This window comes from Monodelphis domestica, chromosome 1 (genome assembly GCF_027887165.1).
Source record: "Monodelphis domestica isolate mMonDom1 chromosome 1, mMonDom1.pri, whole genome shotgun sequence".
In the NCBI taxonomy this organism is placed as follows: Eukaryota; Metazoa; Chordata; class Mammalia; order Didelphimorphia; family Didelphidae; genus Monodelphis; species Monodelphis domestica.
The window spans coordinates 248,427,588-248,450,348 of record NC_077227.1 but is presented as its reverse complement, the minus strand read 5'-3'; the positions used below and the strand labels follow the sequence as shown (position 1 = coordinate 248,450,348).

Sequence of the window (22,761 nt, the reverse complement as noted above, 5' to 3'; positions counted from 1 at the left end):
GCTGCTATAGAAAACTGATCAAAGGAGTGAGTGAGTGGTGGCTATCTATTATTTTAGGGAGTTAAGTAGTTAGTGAATCATTATAGATAGAGTAGAGTAGGCCTGGTGTGCTAGGCAGAAGAACCTGTCCTGAGAAGACAGAGATTGTTTTAGAAACTTTAGGTAATATTAGAAATTTTAGGTATATTTATAGGATATAAGATTAATAATCTCTTTCCTCTTTTCTTTCTATCTGTATTTCTTTCTAAATTAAACAAAGTTTCTGTTAAACTGTTCTCACTTTGTTGAACTCCTTAATTTAACTGTTACAATACTTGGCAAGCAACTAGGAGTTTGATTGATCTGTTAATCTTTTCTATTCCTCACTTCTTACTGTACTTTTCAAGAATACATAGGCAAAAATTAGAAGTGCAGGAAATTTTTATAGGCAATTCAATATGGTGCTAGAAATTATGACACATATAGTGAAGGAGGAGGTTCCAGTCTATCTCAAACAACTCCCATTCCCTGAGAACATTGATGAGTTGGCATAGCTCCCAGTTTCCAATTTTTTCAGGTTATCATTTTGGGGAGTATTTTTTCATTACTAGGGTTTGCAAACTTGGTATCATCTTGACTTCTTACTCTTGCTCACTCCACATCTCAGTAGTTGTCAAATCTTATTTCTATTTCCACAATATCTTTCACATTTTTCTCTTCTCACATACTTATCATCTTTGTTTGTGCCATAATCACCTCTCACCTAGATTTTTGCAACAGTTTCTTGGTCTCTCTACCTAAAGTCTCTCCCAACTCCTGTCCATACTACACTCAACTGACAAATTATTTTCCTTAAAAAGCAGATTGATGTGACTTCCTATTTAGTTAATTTTTGTGACTTCCAATTATCTTTAGAATAACAAATAAATTCCTGTGTTTAATTCTGAAAGCCATATTCAATCTGGCTCAAACTCTATTTCAGCCTCATTGGACATTTTACATCCCCCTGCACTCTGTGATCCAGTTAAACTGATCTTTTCTCTGTTCTTCATAAACAACATTTCATCTCTGAGTCTTTAACAATATCCCTTTCCACATTCATTGTGAGTATGGGGAAGTGCAGCAGGATATGGTCACACCTGTGCTTTAGTAAGAACACTTTGACAGCTGAATGAATGATGGATTGAAATGGAGAAATACTTAAGGTGAGGAAACCAACCAGCAGACTACTGTAATAGTGCAAGCATGAGGTGAAAAGGGAGTATACCAAGGTGTTATCAGTCAAAGGAGGACTAGGCAGTGGGGGGAGATTTGGAAGAGTTAAAAAGGGAGATGTGAAAGTAGAAACAATTAGAGTTAGCAAATGATTGGATATAGGGTTAAAGTGAAAGAAGAGGAGTTTAGGATGACATCTAGATTATGAACCTGGGTGATTAAGATAAGGCTGTTGCTCTCAACAGTAACAGAGCATTTATAAATAGCATGGGTGATATGAACTGGGGAATAATAAATTCAGTGCTGGATATACTGAGTTTAAGCTATCTATTTGAGATCTCCAATAAGCAGCTGGAGACATGAGTCTGGAGTACAGGAGAAAGGATAGGAATGGAAAAATAGACATCAGAGTCATCTATAGAGAGACAATAATTGAATTCATGGGAATTGTTAAGATCACCAAGAAAAACAGTACACAGAGAGTGAGGGATACAGACCAGTACAGAGTCTTGGAGATTGCCTATAGTTGGTGCATATGAGTTGGATAAAAATTCATTGAACTAGAAGGAATAATGGTCAAATAAGTATGAAAATAGAATAGCATCATAAAAACTTAAAGAGAAGAAAGTATCAAGGAGAAGGGAATGATTGATCATGAAACTATTCAGTGCCTATTAGAAGCTCAAATTAAAAAGACTGATCTTATTTCTCAAAGAAGTTTGGAAGTTTGGGATCACTAAAGGAACTCTGAGGTTTTCTGAAGCCAATCTAGCCCATTCTCTTTTTCTTTTTTAAGTCTGGGATCAATTCATTGTTCATCTATATTGTCTTTTCCAGTTTTATAAACTTTTGGATGAATTCTATAAGTTGTCTAACTACATTCCATAATCTGGATAATTGACATTCTTCTTCCTCTTGGTTTTTCCAAATGGAGTGCCCTAGACAGCTAGGTACTGTCAACAATATAAAGCTAAAAGTATTGATGGTAGGCTTATCAAATTTGCAGAGGACACAGAGCTGGCAGAGTTGGCTAGAAAGAGTTCAAAGAGATCTTAACAGGCTAGAATCATGCTGAATGTAATCAAAGAAAGTTAAATATAAATAATGTAAAGTCCTACATTTGGGTTTTTAAGTGGCCTTCACACACTGATGAGGGAGACATGTTTCAGTTATTCTGAAAAAGATCTATGGGTTTTAGTGCTTTGAAACTACAATATAATTGAGTAATGAGATGTGGCAGTCAAAAATATCAATATGATCTTGGTCTACATTAAGAGGATACCTTCCAGAAGTAACAATGTGATAGTACTGTACTCTAATCTGGGCAGACTACAACTGGAACATTATAATCAGGTCAGAGCACTATAGTTAGAAGGAACATTAACAAGATGCAAGGCATCCAGAGAAAGGCAACCAGGATGGTGAAGAGGCATGAGTTCATAATATCTGAGATTTTTGTTGGGGGGGGGGGGAACAAATAATGATTTTCTTGGAGAAGATATGATTGAAGGGGAATATGATTACTTTGTTTGAGTATTATTAGAAGGATACTTGCTCTGTTTAGCCCTAGAAGACAGACCAAAGTTAAATGGTTCAAGGAGATAAATTTAGGCTTTCAATGTGAGAAAACACTATCTAAAAATTAGAGCTATTCAACAACAACAACAACAAAAAACAATGAGCTGCTTAAAGGTGTCATATTCTTCAATTAAAAGCTTCAAGAAGGAAATGCATAGCTTCTGAGAGATTCCTTTCAAGTACAAGTTAGATCAGATAGACCATGACATTCCTTATAATTCTTTAAAATTCTGTTATTATGTGACTCATATAGATGCCTTTTCAGGTCAAACTCTTTAGAATGTCTCCGGATCACTTGAAGACTTCACAGTGTACTCTAGTTCTGTGTAATCAGTACAATGTAACATAAGCATGAAACATGAACATCTGGAGGTCCTCACTCTTCACAGGGAATTCTCCTTCATCTCTACTCTGTTTTCCTCCTTGACAGTAACAAAAACTTTTATAGTCTCTCCATTTTATGCCCTCTGTTGATATTTATGGTGATGTTATCATTAAACAAGGTTTATCTCTAATGTTATGTCTTTCAAGGAACCTTATATAATTATGATGAATTATGACATAAATTATTGAAAGTTAGCCTTAAAGTATTTAGTACTCTAAAAGTAAGTGCTTTAATTATTAACAATTATTAATTATTAAACCTAGAGGGAAAAAACCTATATTCTTTTCATCTTTTATTTCTTTATGCAATGGTAAAGATGTGTTCCAATATGGAATACTACTTCCAAAAACATGGCTATTACTTCCAGTTAAGATAGATGAAGTTAAAAGTAACTGAGGAGCCTAGTTCTCTCATTAGGTCTAGGAAATATCTTCAAAGAGGAGCAGATTGAAGATTAATCAACAAATTCAATGAAAAACAAGAATAACTCATTCATCCCAGCAGATGATATTAGGCAAGATTTCATTACCATTTTTGTGGCATGGACACCATGGGAAATCTTGTGAAATCTATGGACCCATTCTCAGAAAAATTATTTAAATGTATTAAGTAAGATATTATGATTATAAAGCAAACCAGTTATATTGAAATACAGTTATCAAAGTACTAAAAAGGTAATTGACCCCAAGTTACAAATCCCTACTCTAAGAGACCTAAGTTGTGTTTAAGGGAGAAGGAAGAGAGTAGCAAGCAAAACAGAAAACTGAAATAATCCCAAATGGTTCCTGAACACAAAATTCAAAAGTACAGGAGGAACATTTTGCTCTGGAAAAAAGTCCAAAAGTAATAAGTGAAACTGAAGATACAAATGAAGAAAATAAAATACCAAACACATGAAGAAATATGAAAACAGGTACTGATGAAGTTAATCCAGAAAAGGAATAATTTATAAAATGTAGAATTGGAGTACTTGATGGAAAAAAATAAAATTATAACAAACTCCTTAGAATAGATAGTAGAAGTCTTTACCCAAATGATGTATTCTGTAAAAAAATAGAGTGGAATAATCAGAACTAATTAATTTAATGAGATAAGAAGATACATTTCAGCAAAGTCAGGAAATTGAAGAAAATATCAGTCTACTATTAAAAAAAAAACCTGATATGTAAAGCAGATTAAAGAGATCATTTGAGAACTCAGATTCCCTAAAAAACATGACCAAATAATAAATATGAGTATAATTATTTTAAGAAATAATAAAAGAAAACAATCTACGTCTATTTGAATAATAGAGAAAAAGGAAAAAAGGAAAAAAATTCACTGGCCACCTCATAGAAAACGCCCATTAAAAATAACCAGGTATATCATAGTCAAATTCCAATACTGTCAGGTCAAAGAAAAAACTATTGCAATAAGAAATGAAATGTTAAACTCCCAGGAATGATAGAATCAACAATCCTATGGTGCAACAAATATTAAGGCTAGAAAGTCTTGGACTATAATATTCCACAAGGTAAGATAAAAGGCTATTAACAACAACAGAAACTATACTCTATAAAATGGAGTGTAATCTTATAGAGGAAAGAATTTAGTAGAATAATTGTCAAGCATTCCTAATGAAAAAATATCTGGGTAGAATATTTAAAATACAAACCCATAATTCCAGAGAAACTTAAGTGATGAACCACTCACATTTAAATAGAGGGAGAAGAATAAAGTAAATGTCCCTTTGAAAACTCTCACTCTCTTCATCTTTGCAGTGCATGGAAAGAATTAAGAGAAACAAAGGAGTTGAAGCTTTGTATTCTGTATTGATAATTTTAAGAGAGGAAAGAAAAGGGAGGGGAAAAAGAAATGCAAAAGAACGAAATGAACAAGAAAAAGGAACTCTCATAACTGAGGTGTTTAAGAAAAAAAATTAAATAAACAAGGATGGGGTGAGAGGAACAGGTCTCTAATGAACATCAGTCTAATCTGAACTGAACAAATGAGGGCTTAACATACCCAAATATATACATAATTATATATGTGTGTACATACATATATATTTATACTTTCTTGATCTACACTTTGATTTATAAAAATGCTAATGTCTAATGTCAACAAGGAAATTCGATTTGAATATAAGAAGAGAAAAGATGTTTAAGAGGGATGATAGAATTGGAGGAGGAACAGAACCAAACCAAACAAAGGCAAGAGTAAAACTAAAGAAAATGTAAGAATCTATGATCAAGATCTGGACAAAGTAAAGAGAACAAGGTCACATGGAGTATAAAATGATTATTTCCACCATAGGTTTACTAATGTTGTTCACATTGGTTCCTATCTTTCACTATCTTTATTTTCATTTTAAAGAAAAAGACAGCAAATGGAGAAAGGAACAATTATAAGATACAATAGGTAATGAAAATATATGGGTAATGAAAAATAAAGAAATAATCTCACCTATAAAATATTAAGAGGTAGCAAAAATGGATTAGAACATAGAATCTAACAATATATTGCTTACAGGAAGCCTACTTATACTGTGAAGAGTCACACAGAGTTAAAAACAAAGGGTTGGAATAGTATTTATTATGCCTTAGGCAAACTAAAAAAAAAGATAATCATTGTCTCAGACACAACAACTATAAATATAAAGATGAGTAAAAACAATAAGCATTAAAATTGTTATACTTAAATGTACCATAGAGAATAAGATTTAATCAATATTTAATATGTATGTACCAAGTGTCATACCTTCTAAATGATGAAAAAATAAATCAAATTCAAGAAAGAAACAGAGAGCAAAACTGTAATAGTTAGGAGTGTCACTGTGTTCTTTTAAGACATAACTAAATCTAATAAAAAGATAATCACAACAACAACCAAGTTAAATATCTGAAGAGAATGAGAACAGTTAGATAAGATGAATCTCTGGCAGTTGCTGAATGTGAATCATATTTTTTTAAACCCTACCTTCCACCTTAGAATCAATACTATGTATTGGTTCAAAGGCAAATGAGTGATAAGGGCTAGGTAATGGGGATTAAGTGACTTGCTCAAGGTCACACAGCTGAGAAGTATCTGAGGCCAGATTTGAACCTCAGACCTCCCGTCTCTAGACCTGGCTCTCAATCCACTGAGCCACCCAGCTATCCCCAACAAATATTTTTTTAATGTTTACTAGGAGTCAGGCACTATGCTAAGTCCTTGGAATAAAAAGAAAGGCCAAAACATTGAACTTGTCCTTAAGGAGCTCATAGCCTAATGAAGAAGACAATGTATAAACCATTATGTACATACAATATACATATATCATAAATGGGAGGTAATTTCAAAGGGAATGCAATGAAATACACCAAATAAATGCAATGAACAGGCCTTAACAATAAGAAAGGACAAAAAGATTAAATTCTTTACGTTAAAAAGGTCATTAATTATTTAAATAAAGTGCTATTCCCCTTTGCAGGTATATTTATCATGGCATTCATCAGCATAAGATCAGAAAGTCATTCTGCAAGGTAGAAGGTATTCTATCAACTCCTTTTATTTAGACCTTGTAAGCCTCAGAAGAGAGGGAGTGGAAATATAGGTATCAACCAAAGCACTTGGGCTACACAAATCCCAAGAAAAACTTCTTTTCCCCCCACCTTCCATAGAAAGAAAAGTACATACTTCTAATCAGTATATGACACCTTCACAAGAATAGAGCATGTGAAAGAGCATAAATTCCTTTTAAAAATTAAGAAAATATTTATAGCAGTTCTTTTGGTAATGGCAAACAACTGTAAAATGAGGGGGTGTCAGTCTATTGGGGAATGGCTGAACAAATTGTGGTATATGAGGTGATGGAATATTATCGCAATATACTATATAGTAATATAGGGACTGCTTGATTTCTATAAGGCATGAAAAGACTACTGCATTTAAAATCACTCTAGACAATATAAAATATCTGGGAATCTATCTTCCCAGAGAAACACAGTAATTATATAAACATAATCACAAAACACTTTCCACAAAAATAAAATTAGATCTAAACAATTCAAAAAATATTTTTCTCATTAGTAGGATGAACTAATATAATGAAAATGACAATCCTGAACTTGCGGGTAAATATGGCTGCAATCTAGACGCAAATCACTTCCTCTCCCTGGCACCAAACGAAATAGACTACCTCAAAAGAGCATAAAAATAACCTTTGGAAGAAGGGAGGGACTCTCCAGTATCCCACAGAAATAAAGGTACAGGGGGTTTGAACATTTCCACACTATAAGGAGGAAAAACATGCACAAAAAGGTGAAATGAGCTGCCCTTCCCCACTCCCACCTTCCCCACCAAACCAGAGTAAGGTATCAGAGCATTCACTGGGACAGCGAGTGAGTGAGGAACATCTCTATCTGGGGGGGATAAGAGTCCTTGGGATCTAAAGACTGCTAGGAAACGACCTCTCAGGGAGGTTTCAAAGGAGAATCTTGCTCTGAGCACTGTGGTGGCCAAACTGACCACAGAGGAGGACGCGCTGAACGCAGGAGAGGTTACACTGAGCACAGGGGTGACCACACAGAGCACGGGAGCCTGCGCTCTAACAAACCTCGGAGGCTGGGAAGAACTAGTCAGAGGCAACCTAAATTCACAGAAAACCCGCCCATACCACTCAGACCCCAGACCAAAAAGGAAAGGGGAATAAAACCACCAAAGGAATAGCTCACATAGCCCAAAATCAAGCCTCCAAGAAGAAAGGGGAAAAAGTGACTATTGAAAACTTTTATGGTGGGAGTTCCCAAGGAAAAGAAGAGAAAGAGGATGAAATCCAAACAAAATCAAAACAGGCCTCCTAAAATGGAAACTATCCACAAGCTCTGGAAGAACTCAAATTGGATCTTATCCAAAACATGGAAACCTTCTTGAAAGAAAAATGGAAGAAAGAGATCAGCAATCTGATAGACAAGACTTCACAATTGAAGAAAGAGCTGGAAGCATCTAATAAAAGGGCACACATAGCTGAAAAGCAAAACCAGTCCCTAACGACCAGAATTAAGCAACTGGAAGACAGTGAGCTTGCAAAACAACAAGAATTAATAAAGCAAAGCCAAAAAATTAACGAATTAGAAGAAAACATAAAATATCTCACTGAAAAGGTCACAGACCAGGAAAAGAGAGGAAGAAAAGACAATGTGAGAATTATTGGTCTGCCCTGAAAAACCAGAGATAAACAAAAACCCCGATACTATACTACAGGAGATGATAGAAGAAAATTGCCCACATGTTCTGGAGCAAAGGGGCAAAATAGAAACAGAAAGGGTTCATAGAACACCCTCTATACTAAATCCCCAAAAGACAACCCCCAGGAATGTAATCGCCAAATTCAAGAGCTTCCAAGAAAAGGAGAAAATCCTACAAGAAGCCAAGAGGAGCTTCAGATAAAGGGGGGCTCCCATAAGGATCACACATGCCTTAGTGGCTAACACACTAAGAGACCACAAAGAATGGAACACGATATTTAGAAAGGCAAGAGAGCTGGGTCTCCAACCAAGAATCAACTACCCAGCAAAACTGACTATATACTTCCAGGAGAAAGTATGAGCATTCAACAAAATAGAAGATTTCCAAGCATTTGCTAAGGAAAGACCAGAACTAAGTGAAAAATTTGATATCCAATCACAGAAATCAAGAGAAACATGAAAAGGTAAATATGAAAGAAAGGGAAAAGGAAATAAATCTTATCGTTTTCTTTAAGTCAAACTCTCTTCTATAAGGACTACATATATATCAAATTATATATATTAATATGTGGGGAAAATATATTGTGTAACTCTCAAAAATTGTATGCATCATAAGAGTAGTTAGAAGAATCATGCATAGGGAAAGATTGGGGCATTAAGAAGATTTGGTGAAAGGGGGGGGCAAAGTAAGAAAAAGGGGGGGGAATCATCGATAATACTAAAATTTACTTCAAGAAATGTGGGGGGTACTAAATAGAATAATCTTTCCCATACAAAGATACACAAGGGAAAGGGAGGGGAAGAACTCTCATATGAGAAGGAGAGGAAGAGACAGTGAAATGGTATTACTTAAACCTTACTCTCAGTGAAATCAACTCTGAGAGGGAAGAACATCTAGATCCAGTGGGATCCTGAATTCTATCTTATCCAACAGGGTAAGAAAGCAAGGAAAATTAAGGAGGGGGAGGGAGAGGTAGTATAAAAAGGGAGGGAAGGAGAGGGGGAAGGGGAAGGGAGCATAAAAATGGAGGGGCTGAAAAGGGAAGCATATCAAGGGTGGGGACTCAGGGGACTGACCTAAAGTAAATCACGCTTCAAAAGGATATAGCTAAAGAAGAAAGGTCAGAACTAGGGGAAGATATCAAAATGCCAGGGAATCCACAAGTGACAATCATAACTTTGAACATGAATGGGATGAACTCACCCATAAAACGTAGACAAATAGCAGATTGGATTAGAACCCAAAACCCTACCATATGTTGTCTTCAAGAAACACATATGAGGCGGGTTGATACTCACAAGGTTAGAATTAAAGGATGGAGTAAGACCTTTTGGGCCTCAAGTGATAGAAAGAAGGCGGGATTTGCAATCATGATATCTGACAAAGCCAAAGCAAAAATAGATCTGATTAAAAGGGATAGGGAAGGTAAATATATTCTGTTAAAAGGGAGTATAGACAATGAGGAAATATCACTAATCAATATGTATGCACCAAATGGTACAGCATCCAAATTTCTAATGGAGAAACTAGGAGAATTGAAGGAAGACATAGACAGTAAAACCATATTAGTCGGAGACTTGAACCAACCACTATCAAATTTAGATAAATCAAACCAAAAAATAAATAAGAAAGAGGAAAAAGAGGTGAATGAAATCTTAGAAAAATTAGAGTTAATAGACATATGGAGAAAAATAAATAGGGACAAAAAGGAATACACCTTCTTCTCAGCACCACATGGCACATTCACAAAAATAGATCATACACTAGGTCACTGAAACATGGCACTCAAATGCAGAAAAGCAGATATAATAAATGCAACCTTTTCAGATCATAAGGCAATGAAAATATTGATCAGTAAGGGTACATGGAGAGCCAAATTAAAAATTAATTGGAAATTAAATAATATGATACTCCAAAATCAGTTAGTTAGAGAAGAAACCATAGAAACAATTAATCATTTCATTGAGGAAAATGACAATGGTGAGACATCCTTTCAAACCTTATGGGATGCAGCCAAAGCAGTACTTTGAGGAAAATTCATATCCATGAGTGCATATATTAACAAATTAGGGAGGACAGAGATCAATGAATTGGAAATGCAAATCAAAAAACTTGAGAACAAACAAATTAAAAACCCCCAGAAGAAAACCAAACTAGACATCCTAAAAATTAAGGGAGAAATTAATAAAATCGAAAGTGATAGAACTATTAAACTAATAAACAAGACTAGAAGCTGATACTTTGAAAAAACAGACAAAATAGACAAAGTACTGGTCAATCTAATTTAAAAAAGTAAAGAAGAAAGACAAATTAAGAGCATCAAGGATGAAAATGGGGACCTCACCTCCAATGAAGAGGAAATTAAGGCAATCATGAAAAACTACTTTTCCCAACTATATGGCAATAAATATATCAACCTAGGTGATATGGATGAATGTTTACAAAAATATAAATTGCCTAGACTAACAGAAGAAGAAATAGATTTCTTAAATAATCTCATATCAGAAAAAGAAATCCAACAGGCCATCAAAGAACTTCCTAAGAAAAAATCCCCAGAGCCTGATGGATTCACCAGTGAATTCTATCAAACATTCAAAGAACAGCTAACCCCAATACTATACAAACTATTTGACATAATAAGCAAAGAGGGAGTTCTACCAAATTCCTTTTATGACAGAAACATGGTACTGATTCCAAAGCCAGGCAGGCCAAAAACAGAGAAAGAAAATTATAGACCAATCTCCCTAATGAATATAGATGCAAAAATCTTAAATAGGATACTAGCAAAAAGACTCCAGCAAGTGATCATTAGGAAAACTATCCACATAATTGACCACATCAACAAGCAAACCAACAAGAACCACATGATTATCTCAATAGATGCAGAAAAAGCCTTTGATAAAATACAACACCCATTCCTACTAAAAACACTAGAAAGCATAGGAATAGAAGGGTTGTTCCTAAAAATAATAAACAATATATAGCTATATCCATCAACTAATATCATCTGCAATGGGGATAAACTAAATCCATTCCCATTAAGATCAGGAGTGAAACAAGGATGCCCATTATCACCTCTATTATTTGACATTGTATTAGAAACACTAGCAGTAGCAATTAGAGAAGAAAAAGAAATTGAAGGCATTAAAATAGGCAAGGAGGAGACCAAATTATCACTCTTTGCAGATGTCATGATGGTCTACTTAAAGAATCCTAGAGATTCAACCAAAAAGCTAATCGAAATAATCAACAACTTTAGCAAAGTTGCAGGATACAAAATAAACCCACGTAAGTCATCAGCTTTTCTATATATCTCCAACACAGCTCAGCAGCAAGAATTAGAAAGAGAAATCCCATTCAAAATCACCTTAGACAAAATAAAATACTTAGTAATCTATCTCCTGAGACAAACACAGAAACTATATGAACACAACTACAAAACACTCTCCACACAACTAAAACTAGACCTGAACAATTGGAAAAACATTAACTGCTTATGGGTAGGACGAGCCAAAATAATAAATATGACCATCCTACCCAAACTTATTTATCTATTTAGTGCCATACACATGGAACTTCCAAAAAAATTTTTTTACTGATTTAGAAAAAACCATAACAAAGTTCATTTGGAAGAACAAAGGATCAAGGATATCCAGAGAAATAATGAAAAAAAATACAAAGGAAGGGGGCCTTGCAGTCCCAGATCACAGACTATATTATAAAGCAGAGGTCATCAAAACAATTTGGTACTGGCAAAGAGATAGAAAGGAGAATCAGTGGAATAAACTCGGGGTAAGTGACCTCAGCAGGACAGTATGTGACAAACCCAGAGAACCCAACTTTTGGGACAAAAATCCACTATTTCATGAAAACTGCTGGGAAAATTGGAGGACAGTGTGGGAAGGATTAGGTTTAGATCAACACCTCACAATCTACACCATTATAAATTCAAAATCGGTGAATGAATTGAACATAAAGAAGGAAACTATAAGAAAATTAGGCAAACACAGAATAGTATACATGTCAGACCTTTGGGAAGGGAAAGATTTTAAAACCAAGCAAGACTTAGAAAGAGTTACAAAATGCAAAATAAATAATTTGGAATACATCAAATTAAAAAGTTTTTGTACAAACAAAACCAATGTAACTAAAATCAGAAGGAAAGCAACAAATTGGGAAGCAATCTTCATAAAAAACCTCTGACAAAGTTTTAATTACTCAAATTTACAAAGAGCTAAATCAATTGTACAAAAAATCAAGCCATTCTCCAATTGATAAATGGGCAAGGGACATGAACAGGCAGTTCTCAGCCAAAGAAATCAAAACTATTAAGCACATGAAAAAGTGCTCTACATCTCTTATAATCAGAGAAATGCAAATCAAAGCAACTCTGAGGTAATCACCTCACACCTAGCAGATTGGCTAACATGACAGCTATGGAAAGTAATGAATGCTGTAGGGGATGTGGCAAAGTAGGGACACTAATTCATTGCTGGTGGAGTTGTGAATTGATCCAACCATTCTGGAGGGCAATTTGGAACTATGCCCAAAGGACGATAAAAGAATGTCTGCTCTTTGATCCAGCCATAGCACTGCTGGGTTTGTACCCCAAAGAGATAATAAGGAAAAAGACTTGTACAAGAATATTCATAGCTGTACTCTTTGTGGTGGACAAAAATTGGAAAATGAGGGGATGCCCTTCAACTGGGGAATGGCTGAAGAAATTGTGGTATATGTTGGTGATAGAATACTATTGTGCTAAAAGGAATAATAAAGTAGAGGAATTCCATGGAGACTGGAACAACCTCCAGGAAGTGATGCAGAGCAAAAGGAGCAGAACCAGGAAAACATTGTACACAGAGACTGATACACTGTGGTACAATCGAAGGTAATGGACTTCTCCATTTGGGTCAATGCAATGTCCCTGAACAAACTGCAGTGATCTAAAAAACACTATCCACAAGCAGAGGATAAACTGGGAGTAAAAACACTGAGGAAAAGCAACTGCGTGACTACAGGGGTGGAGGGGATATGATTGAGGAAAGACTCTAAATGAACACTCTAATGCAAATACCAACACACCGGAAATAGGTTCGAATCAAGAACACATGTGATACCCAGTGGAATCATGCATCAGCTATGGGAGAGGTGGTGGGAGGGGGGGTGGGGAGGAAAAGAAAATGATCATTGTTTCCAATGAACAATGTTTGGAAATGACCAAATAAAATAATGTTTTAAAAAATGACAATCCTACATAAATTAATTTACTTATTTAGTGCCACACCTATCAAACTACCAAAAAATTATTTTATAGAATTAGAAAAAATAATAAAATTAATCTGGAAGGACAAAAGAACCAAGAATATCATGGGGACTAATGAAAAAATAAAGTGGAAAATGGCCTAGCAGTACTCAATCTTAAACTGTAATATAAAGCAGTGATCAATAAAACAATCTGGTACTGGTTAAGCAATAGAAGGATAGATCAATGGAATAGACTAGGAGTAAATAATCTCAGCAATCTTGTGTTCGATAAACCCAATGATCTGAGCTTTGGAATAAGAACCCACTATTTGACAAAAACTGCTGGGAAAATTGAAACAGTATGGCAAAAATTAGGTTTAGCTATATATTTCATACCCTATATCAAGATAAGTTCAAAATGGGTATGTGATTTAAACATAAAGAGTTATATTAAAAGTAAATTGGGTAAACATGTAATTGTATATATGTCAGATCTATGGGGAAAGAAAGAATTTAAGACAAACAAGAAACAAAACATTACAAAATATAAAACGAATAATTTTGATTATATTAAATTTAAAATATTTTGTACAAACAAAACCAATGCAACCAAAATATAAAATGAAGCAACAAACTGGGGGTGGGGGGAATTTATTACAAAATTTTCTGACAAAAGTCTAATTTCACAAATATATAAGGAATTAAGTCAAATTTATAAGAAATCAAATAATTCCCCAATTTACAAGTGGTCAAGGGATATGAATAGGCAGTTTCAAATGAAAAAATTAAAACTATTAATAATCATATGAAAAAATGCAAATCAAAACAACACTAAGTTGTTTTGTTTGTTGTTGTTGAGTTGTTATACCTAGCAGAGTGAACAATATGACAGTAAAGGAAAATAATAAATGTTTGAGGGGATGTGGCAAAATTGGAACACTAATTGCATTGTAGGTAGAGTTGTAAATTGATCCAACCATTCTGCAAGGCAATTTGGAATTATGTCTTAAGGACTTTTAAAGAATGCATATCCTTTGATCCAGTAATACCACTTCTAGATTTGAATCCCAAAGAGATTTTTTTAATGGGAAAGGTTCTGTTTTTACAAAAATATTTATAGTTGCACTTTTTGTGGTGGCAAAAAATTGGAAAATGAGGGAGTATCCCTCAATTGGGGAATAACTGAACAAATTGTGGTATATGATAGTGGTATATTCATTGTGCTATAAAGAATGATGAACTGCTTGATTTCTATATAAGAACTGGAAAGATCCTACATGAACTGATGCATATCGAAATAAGCAGAATCAGGAGGACATTATACACAGTAACTAAAACATTGTGAGATGATCAAATATGATTGACTGCTACTAAAAACAATGCAATGATCCAGGACAATACTGAGGGACTTACGAAAAATAATGCTATCCACATCTAAAGAAAGAACTGTGGAAGTACAAATCCAGAAGAAAATATATGATTTATTACTTGTTTATATGTGTATTGGATTTGGAGTTTGGGTTTTTAAAGACTATTCTCTTCCAAAAATAAATAATAAGGAAATAGGATTTGAGTGATAATATATGCTTAGCCCAGTGAAATTGCTTGTCACCTGGGGGAGGAGGGTAAAGGTGGAGTGAAGAGGAAGAGAGGAGGGAGACAAAAAGAATTATATACTTGTGGAAATTTTTTAAAAATAAAACATATATATATATAATAAAATAAAGCAATTAAGAAAAGCAGAAATATTAAACAAATCATTTATAAAAGAGAAAGCAAAATAAGCTAAAATATTTAAAGGGCAAGTGAAGAAAGCACTCAAGCTCAACTGCAAGCTAAACAATTTAATCCTAATGAATTGATGGGTCAAAGAAAAAAAAAACAGGAAACCAATAGATAATTTCATCAAAGAAAATAGTAATGCAACAACATACCAAATCTTTGGTGATGTGACCAAAATCCTCCTGAGGGGAATATTTTATAGTTCTAAACACTTTACCTACCAATAAAGAGAAAGATTGATAAATTTGACATGCAACAACAACAACAAAAAACTAGAAAAACAAAAACAAAGCCTCAATATTAAAAGGTAAAAAATAAACAAAAAGAAATAAAATTAAAAATGAAAATGATTTAACAAATGAAAACAGTGAATTTTTAAACTAATTAAACTATTAAAGACTGGTTTTAAGGAGTGAAAGAAGTAAAATTGCATTGACTAATATTCTCTTTCTAGAAAATCAATGGTGAAGCATGCTATGCCCCTACCGACATAGTGGAGGAGGACACAAAATACATTAATACATTTTTGGGATGTGACCCTGTGGACTCATTTGGCTTAATTGTACTTAATTGTTTCAAGTCTCTCTATGTCTCTGATTCTCTCTCTCTCTCTCTCTCTCTCTCTCTCTCTCTCTCTCTCTCTCTCTCTCTCTCTCTCTCTCTCTCTCTCTCTCTCTTTCTCTTGGTTTTACTAATTTTTTAAATTGAAGTTGGAGGTAGGAAGGGGAAGGTTGATGGGAAGAATCTAATGAATAAATATGCCAGGAAAAAAAAAGAGAAGAGAGCCATGGTATTTTTAAATGCACAGAAGTTCAGAGGGAAGCACAAATAAGTAGGGCAGTTTGAAAGTACATGTGGAATTTGTTGTATATTTTTGTTAAAAAAAAAAAGCAAGAGCTATGAAATGGAGACCAACAGTATAACATAGAATTTTCTTTTTGTGTTATGAGTATAGGGAAATATACATTTTTGGTGTTTAAGTACAGAATAATAAATACTCATAATATTCCTAAATTCTGCCACTAACATCACTTTGAATACCTTCCTGCCATTTTGGTTTTTCCATCCAAGTAGTTAATTCTTCTTTAAACATGTTAAGAAAAAAGAAACTACAGCAAAACATTATTTCCGGGCACTCAGTAGCGCAGTAGATAAAGAGTCAGACCTGGAGACAAAAGGTCCTAGGTCCAAAACTAGTTTTAGACACTTCCTAGCTATGTGACCCCCTGGACAAGTTATTTAACTCCAATTGTCTGGCCAACTATCCTTTTGCCCTGGACCAGCACTTAGTATCAATTCTAAGACAGAAGGCAAGAGTTTAAAAAAAACTATACAACAAAGCCAGTCATTTGTACTTGATACAATCAAAAGAATACATTGAGGCTTCCTTGTTAAAGCACACCTTCCCTGAATCTCAAGGTCTTCTCTATCTTCTTCTTTCATCCTGTTTGACTTGCCTCAACAGACTTTTCTTGACCTTAGAGCTTCTGTGGGAGAGGATTCTTGCCTATTGAAGGCTGGCCCAACTTCTAAGGATATACTGGGTATAATCTCACTTTGTACCTATCAATTTTTTCCAGTCTTTCATGTGGCTCTCTTGGTCACTTCTAACAATCTTGTATACCAATTCCCAAAGTTACCCTTTGCCTACCTTGCCATAACTTTTGCAGATCAGTTTAGGAAAGATTTAAGAAGTATTCTAGACTGTTTAGTGACAATTCCTTAACATACCTCATCCCTTCCCACTGGGTTGCCAGGAAGTCAGCAGCTGTTGGTGGCCAAAGCTGCTGACCCACCAAGAGAGTAATTATGAAAAATTCTGCTAAGTTATACAATCCTGTCCTGCTCTGTCAGTTTTCATTTTGCAATTCATGGATACACCAAGTGCATATGGGCCTTACAAGGGAGTAAGAGAAGCTCATGGTGTTTAGGCTTTAACCAAAATAAAAACACATTCTGCCCCAAGCATTTTCCCCTTCATTTAAAAGTTAAATTGTGTATTTCAAAGATAAATTTAATCCATGTGTCTCACTTTTGCTCAGCCTATCAGCATGTTGTTCTAAATGAATTCACCGTCATATTAAGAAATTGCATAACTTTTTCTTTTGTTATGGACCTAGAATTTTTTGTCTTGTAACGCATAGCAAAGGACAACCTCTGGAAGACTCCAATTTGCTTCAAAACTTAAATCTCATGAGGCAAGAGAATATTAAAATTTGGTAAAGATGAACCTATTTCCTTTCTGAAGTTCAGGCTTTCAATGTGCATCATTATTATATTCCTCCTCCTCTTCAAGTACTAATGGCTCCCACATGTGCCAGGTGCTGTCAGGAACTAAATACAAATTGACTTCCTATTGCTTCTAGAATCAAACATAAACTCTTCTGTTTAGGTTTTAGAACCACGTACAACTGGCTTCAATCTGACTTTCTGGCTTCATTGTCATTCCCCCTCCTGGACTTTGATATTCAACAAGACTAGCCTCTCTGTTCCTCATAAGTGACACTTCATCAGTCATCTCCACTTCTTTGCAATGATTGTCTGCATTCTTGGAATGCTTTCTTCATCTCCACCTCTGTAGCATCCTTATCTTCATTAAGAAACGGCTTAAGTACCCTTTGTGACAGTCTTTTCTTAGAAAATGGAGAGAATGCTGGGTCTAAAGTCAGGAAGACCCAGGTTCAAATCTAGATTCAGATACTTACTGTCTATGTGGTTCTGGGCAAGTCACTTAGCCTCCCTCTTAATTAGTTTTCTCTCCTAGGGTTATTGCTAGGACCAAATGAGATATACGTAAAGTGCCTGCTATGTTGTTGTTGTTCAGTCATTTCAGTCTTGTTTGACTCTTTGGAACCCCATTTGGGGTTTTCTTGCTAGAGATATTGGAGTGGTTTGCCATTTCCTTTTCTAGCTCATTTTATGGATGAGGAAACTGAGGCAAATAGGGTTTAGTGACTTGCCGAGGGTCATAAAGTGAGACTTAAATAAGTGTCTAAGGTTAAATTTGTACTTAGGTCTTTCTGACTCCAGAGCCAGATTTATTCACTGCATGATCTTGCTGCCAAAACCTATTGCACCCATCATCCCCAAACAGTTTCCCAACCAAGACCTAACTGGGCCTGACACTGTTTAGCTTCTGAGATCAGAGAACATTGAGCACATTCAGAATGGTATGAAATATAGTATGCACTTAATAAATGTCTGTTCCCTTATCTTCCCCCCATCCCTTCACCTGCTAGTACACTCCACTCTTAAGTGACCTTACATTTAATTCCTTTGCCTTTATTTGCCTTTTTATTTATTCTCTTTTTCATTTATTCCATACATATATGTGCATATATGCATATGTAGATAGCTGGAAAGAATTCCTCAATAGGATGTGAGCGTCTTAAGTTGAAATTGTTTCTTTTTATTTATATCTTCATTACCTAGTCCCTAACATAGAGTAAATACTTAATAAATATTTATTGATACAACTCTAAATATACATAAAAATTTTTTAATCATTCATCTTCCAAATGTGCTTGGTATTCACATAGAAAAAATAACTAAAGAGCTGGCTAATTTTTTTTTTGCATTCATTTGAAATATTTGGTGAAAATCAAGAAGCAAAATCAAAAGAATATGTTATAAGAACCATTTATGTTGATTTAGTCTAGCATTCAAGGCCCTCAATAATCTTGACCCAACCTATCTTTAAGTCTTAGTTTGCCTTTATTCAATTTATATTCCAGCCAAACTAGACACTTGGATGTTCCTTAATGCTGACCCAGCATCCCCTGTTTCTGTGTCTTTATATAACCCATCCCATATTCTTGGAATATACTCCTTCCCTCTTCATCTCCATATGTTAAGTAAGTCTTTTCTTCCTTTTATATTCATCTTGGATACTCTCTCCTCTAGGAAGTCTTCTCTGATCTTTTCTAACTAAAAATGTTGCTGCCCTCTTCAGATTTTCCTAGAGAGTACTTAGTCTCTTTCCTTTGTCCCTTTCATTTTCATCTTATATATTACTTCTCTGTGTTCCTCTTATACCCCAAAATCCTCAAGAACAATGAAAATGTCATTTTTCAACTTCATTTCCTTAGTATTTTACACAGATAAGCTTTGACTTGAATTCATAGCTTGTATGGTAGGGAACATGTGAACTATGCATTCAAATCAATAGAGTGTGGAGAGCAATACACAAAATTTCCTAGCTATGTGACCCTAGATAAATAAATTAACCCTGTTTGCCTCAGTTTCTTCATCTATTAAATGAGCTGGAGAAGAAAGTGGCAAACCACTCTAGTATTTTCTTTGCCAAGAAAACTCCAATGGAATTACAGAGTCGGGCATGACTGAAAAAACAACCACTCCCAGAAGAAAAGAAAAAAGTTGTTAATGAGAATCACATGATGAAAGTAAATCATCATGTGATTCTCATTAACAACAACAATGTATCAATCAACAAACACTTATTAAGCACCTACTGTCTGCCAATGAATTGATTAGGGGCTGGAGTAAAAAAGATTATGCCTATTCACAAGAAGTTTACTTTCTAATGAGGAGAAACATCTACTTCTTCATGTCAATAAGAAAGAAATACTTTATAAAAGCAAAGGAGGTAAATACAAAGTAGCTAGAGAATATATATATATGTGTGTGTGTGTATGTATATATGCATATATCTATGTATTGGGTCCTTATTGCTTATGTACTTATATCATTACATATAATCTCAAAATATATAGTGATATACTGACCTATATACAATATATATTGCATAGCAAGCTCTTAATTGAGTGCCTTCCCTCCAAAAATTACCTTGATGTTTATTTTGCAGTTATTCTTTATTTATTAAGTACTTTCTACACCTGATCTTAGCCAAAAGGCAGAGAAGTGATTATGAAGTACTTTCTAAATGCCACTCACATCTGCTAAGTGCTTTACAGATTATTTCATTTGATCTTTTTTTTAAAAAAAATCCTTATCCTCTGTCTTAGAATCAATACTAAATATCAGTTCCAAGGTAGAAGAGTGGTAAGAGCTAAGTAACTGGAATTAGGTGGCTTGTCCAGGGTTACACAGCTGGCAAGTATATGAGGCCAGATTTGAACCTCAGACCCCCTGTCTCCAGGCTTGGCTCTCTGTCCACTAAGCCACCCAGTTGCTCCATCTCATTTTATTCTTATGACAAGACTGAGAGGTAAAATGCGTTTACAGGTCAGCAAAATGAGGCAGACGTGTTTAGTGAAGCCAACAGTAACACAGTGACTGAGTATGGCTGGGTTTTACTCATATCCTCCTGATTCCAAGTCCGGCATTCTCTCCAGTGGGCTACCAAGAGAAAAGTCTCCAATTAGATTCTAGATTCTAAATGGAGAATTTATTGGAGAACACAGACAGAATCATGTACAATGAGAGAGCATAGATGGAGGGCAAACTGAGCCAATAGAAGAATAAAGTGGACATAACAAGAAAAAAAAGTTTGGGAACTGTACTTTAGAATCACTGTTATTGAGCACTTAGAGTTTTAAAGACCACCTCATCCAACTCCCTCATTAATTCCTACTCATTACTATTCAGGAGACTTTTGCCTAGAAACATTCCCTCATCGTGCTAGAACACATATTCAGTTTGGAACAACAATTTAAATGAAACAACTTGGAAAGCAGGATAAATTCCTATTTTAAGAAACTTATGACTGTGCTCATAAATAGCTTTTAATTCCTTTCTACAATGTTAGTTTTTCATCTTTAACATATTGCGATAGAGATCAGTAGAAGCTGAGTAGGAACTGGCAAAAGGCAAGAAGGAGTAAAAGGTGAGCATGGTAAGCACGGAACGGTCATCGATGCCAGCTTTGTGGGCCATGAAGAATCTGTGGACCTCATAACTTTATAAACCTAGTTGGTGAAACTAATATAGCCCTATTTCCCCAACAATCACATGGTACTTTTAAAGACACTAACCCATTCATCTTCTGACTGCCCTTTTGAAGTAAAGTGGCCCACATTTTATTTCTATTTTTTAAATGGAAAAACTAGGGCACAGAGCAGTTACGTGCTTCTCCCCATAGTGAATCAATCAGTACTGGAACTAAAGATAGAAAGAAACCAAGTCTCCTGTTCTCTGTGCTTTCAGCCACATTTAGTGAATTAAAGGGCTTTCCACGAATAAAAATGATCCTATGCCCATTGAAAATTGCATTACTCATGCTATGATGAAGGTGGAGATTTGCTTCTATGCCAACCTGGTGAGTGCCTCCCTAATTTTGATCCCTTTAAGTGGTGTCTACACAATTAGAAGGAATAAAAATTAGGGATGATATATACCTCAAAATGAATAATATTTTAACTAAAAATAAGGCAAATTCGAATCACTCCAGCCATTACAGTTGGCATTTGCTTAATTCCAAAAATGTCTCAGTAGAAACTGGATTGTGATCCAGTCACCTTGCTATTCTGGGATACAGAAGTAGGCTCTAGCACCATCTAGCGGACTTCCAAAAGATCTCATGCATTGTTAAGAGGGCTCTTTGTCACCCTTTGGTTGACTGTACACACTTTGGAATATTTCTGGGTTTAAAATTCCACATACTGAGTACGGATGACAGATAGACTGAAAGAGCTATTCTTGAGAGTAATAACTATGGAGAAGGTAGAGTCAAGAATCAGATTTGGGACTATTTTGTTGCTAAAAGAATGTTTTATTTAGACTGAAGAGAGATATAATTTCATATCTAGACACTAATGGCTGCGACCATAAACAAGCCATTCAATCCCCAAATCTCAAGTTCCTCATCTGCAAATTTGTATTAGTAATATTTGCCTATATCACTGGGCTGTGGATAGTGTTGGATAAATCACTTCACAAAATCAAGAAATAATAGAATTATAGGATTTTAGAGTTGGAAGGCACCACACAGAGGCCATCTAAATCAACCTATACCTTTCCCCAATAGATATCTCTATATACCATACCCAATTGGTAGTCATCTAGTCTTTTGCTGAAGGTCTTTAATGAAGGGAAATTCAGCATTCTACTTTTAGATAACTAATCGTTATTAATTTTTTTCTATATTCAAGCCTAAATCTGCCTGTGTCATTTTCACTAATTATTCTTTGTTCACTCTTCTTAAAGGAATCAAAACCAGTCTAATCTCTCTTCCTTATAGTACTTCTTAAAATATTTAAAGGGTCCCAAGGAAGTCTTCTCTTATCCAAGCCAAACATATCTAGTTCAACCTTCAATCACTTCTCACATGACAAGATATTGGGGCATTTAACCATCTTGGTAACTCTCCTATTGACTCTCTCCATTTTATCAATGTCCTTTCTAAAACAGATTACACAGAACTGAACACAATACTACAAATAGGTGCTGAC

The 22,761-nt window shown here is 34.9% G+C and overlaps 1 long non-coding RNA gene and 1 pseudogene across 1 annotated transcript in view; both read right to left on the bottom strand.

Moving 5' to 3' along the window:
- The window catches only part of LOC130456308 (uncharacterized), a 129,630-nt gene that overhangs the window by 5,740 nt on the left and 101,129 nt on the right, over positions 1 to 22,761 (bottom strand). The window contains exon 3 of the long non-coding RNA XR_008914956.1: positions 15,544 to 15,608. This is a non-coding gene — a long non-coding RNA (uncharacterized LOC130456308). The remainder of the gene's footprint in view (positions 1 to 15,543; positions 15,609 to 22,761) is intronic.
- Positions 20,122 to 20,277, bottom strand: LOC130456762 (U2 spliceosomal RNA; annotated as a pseudogene).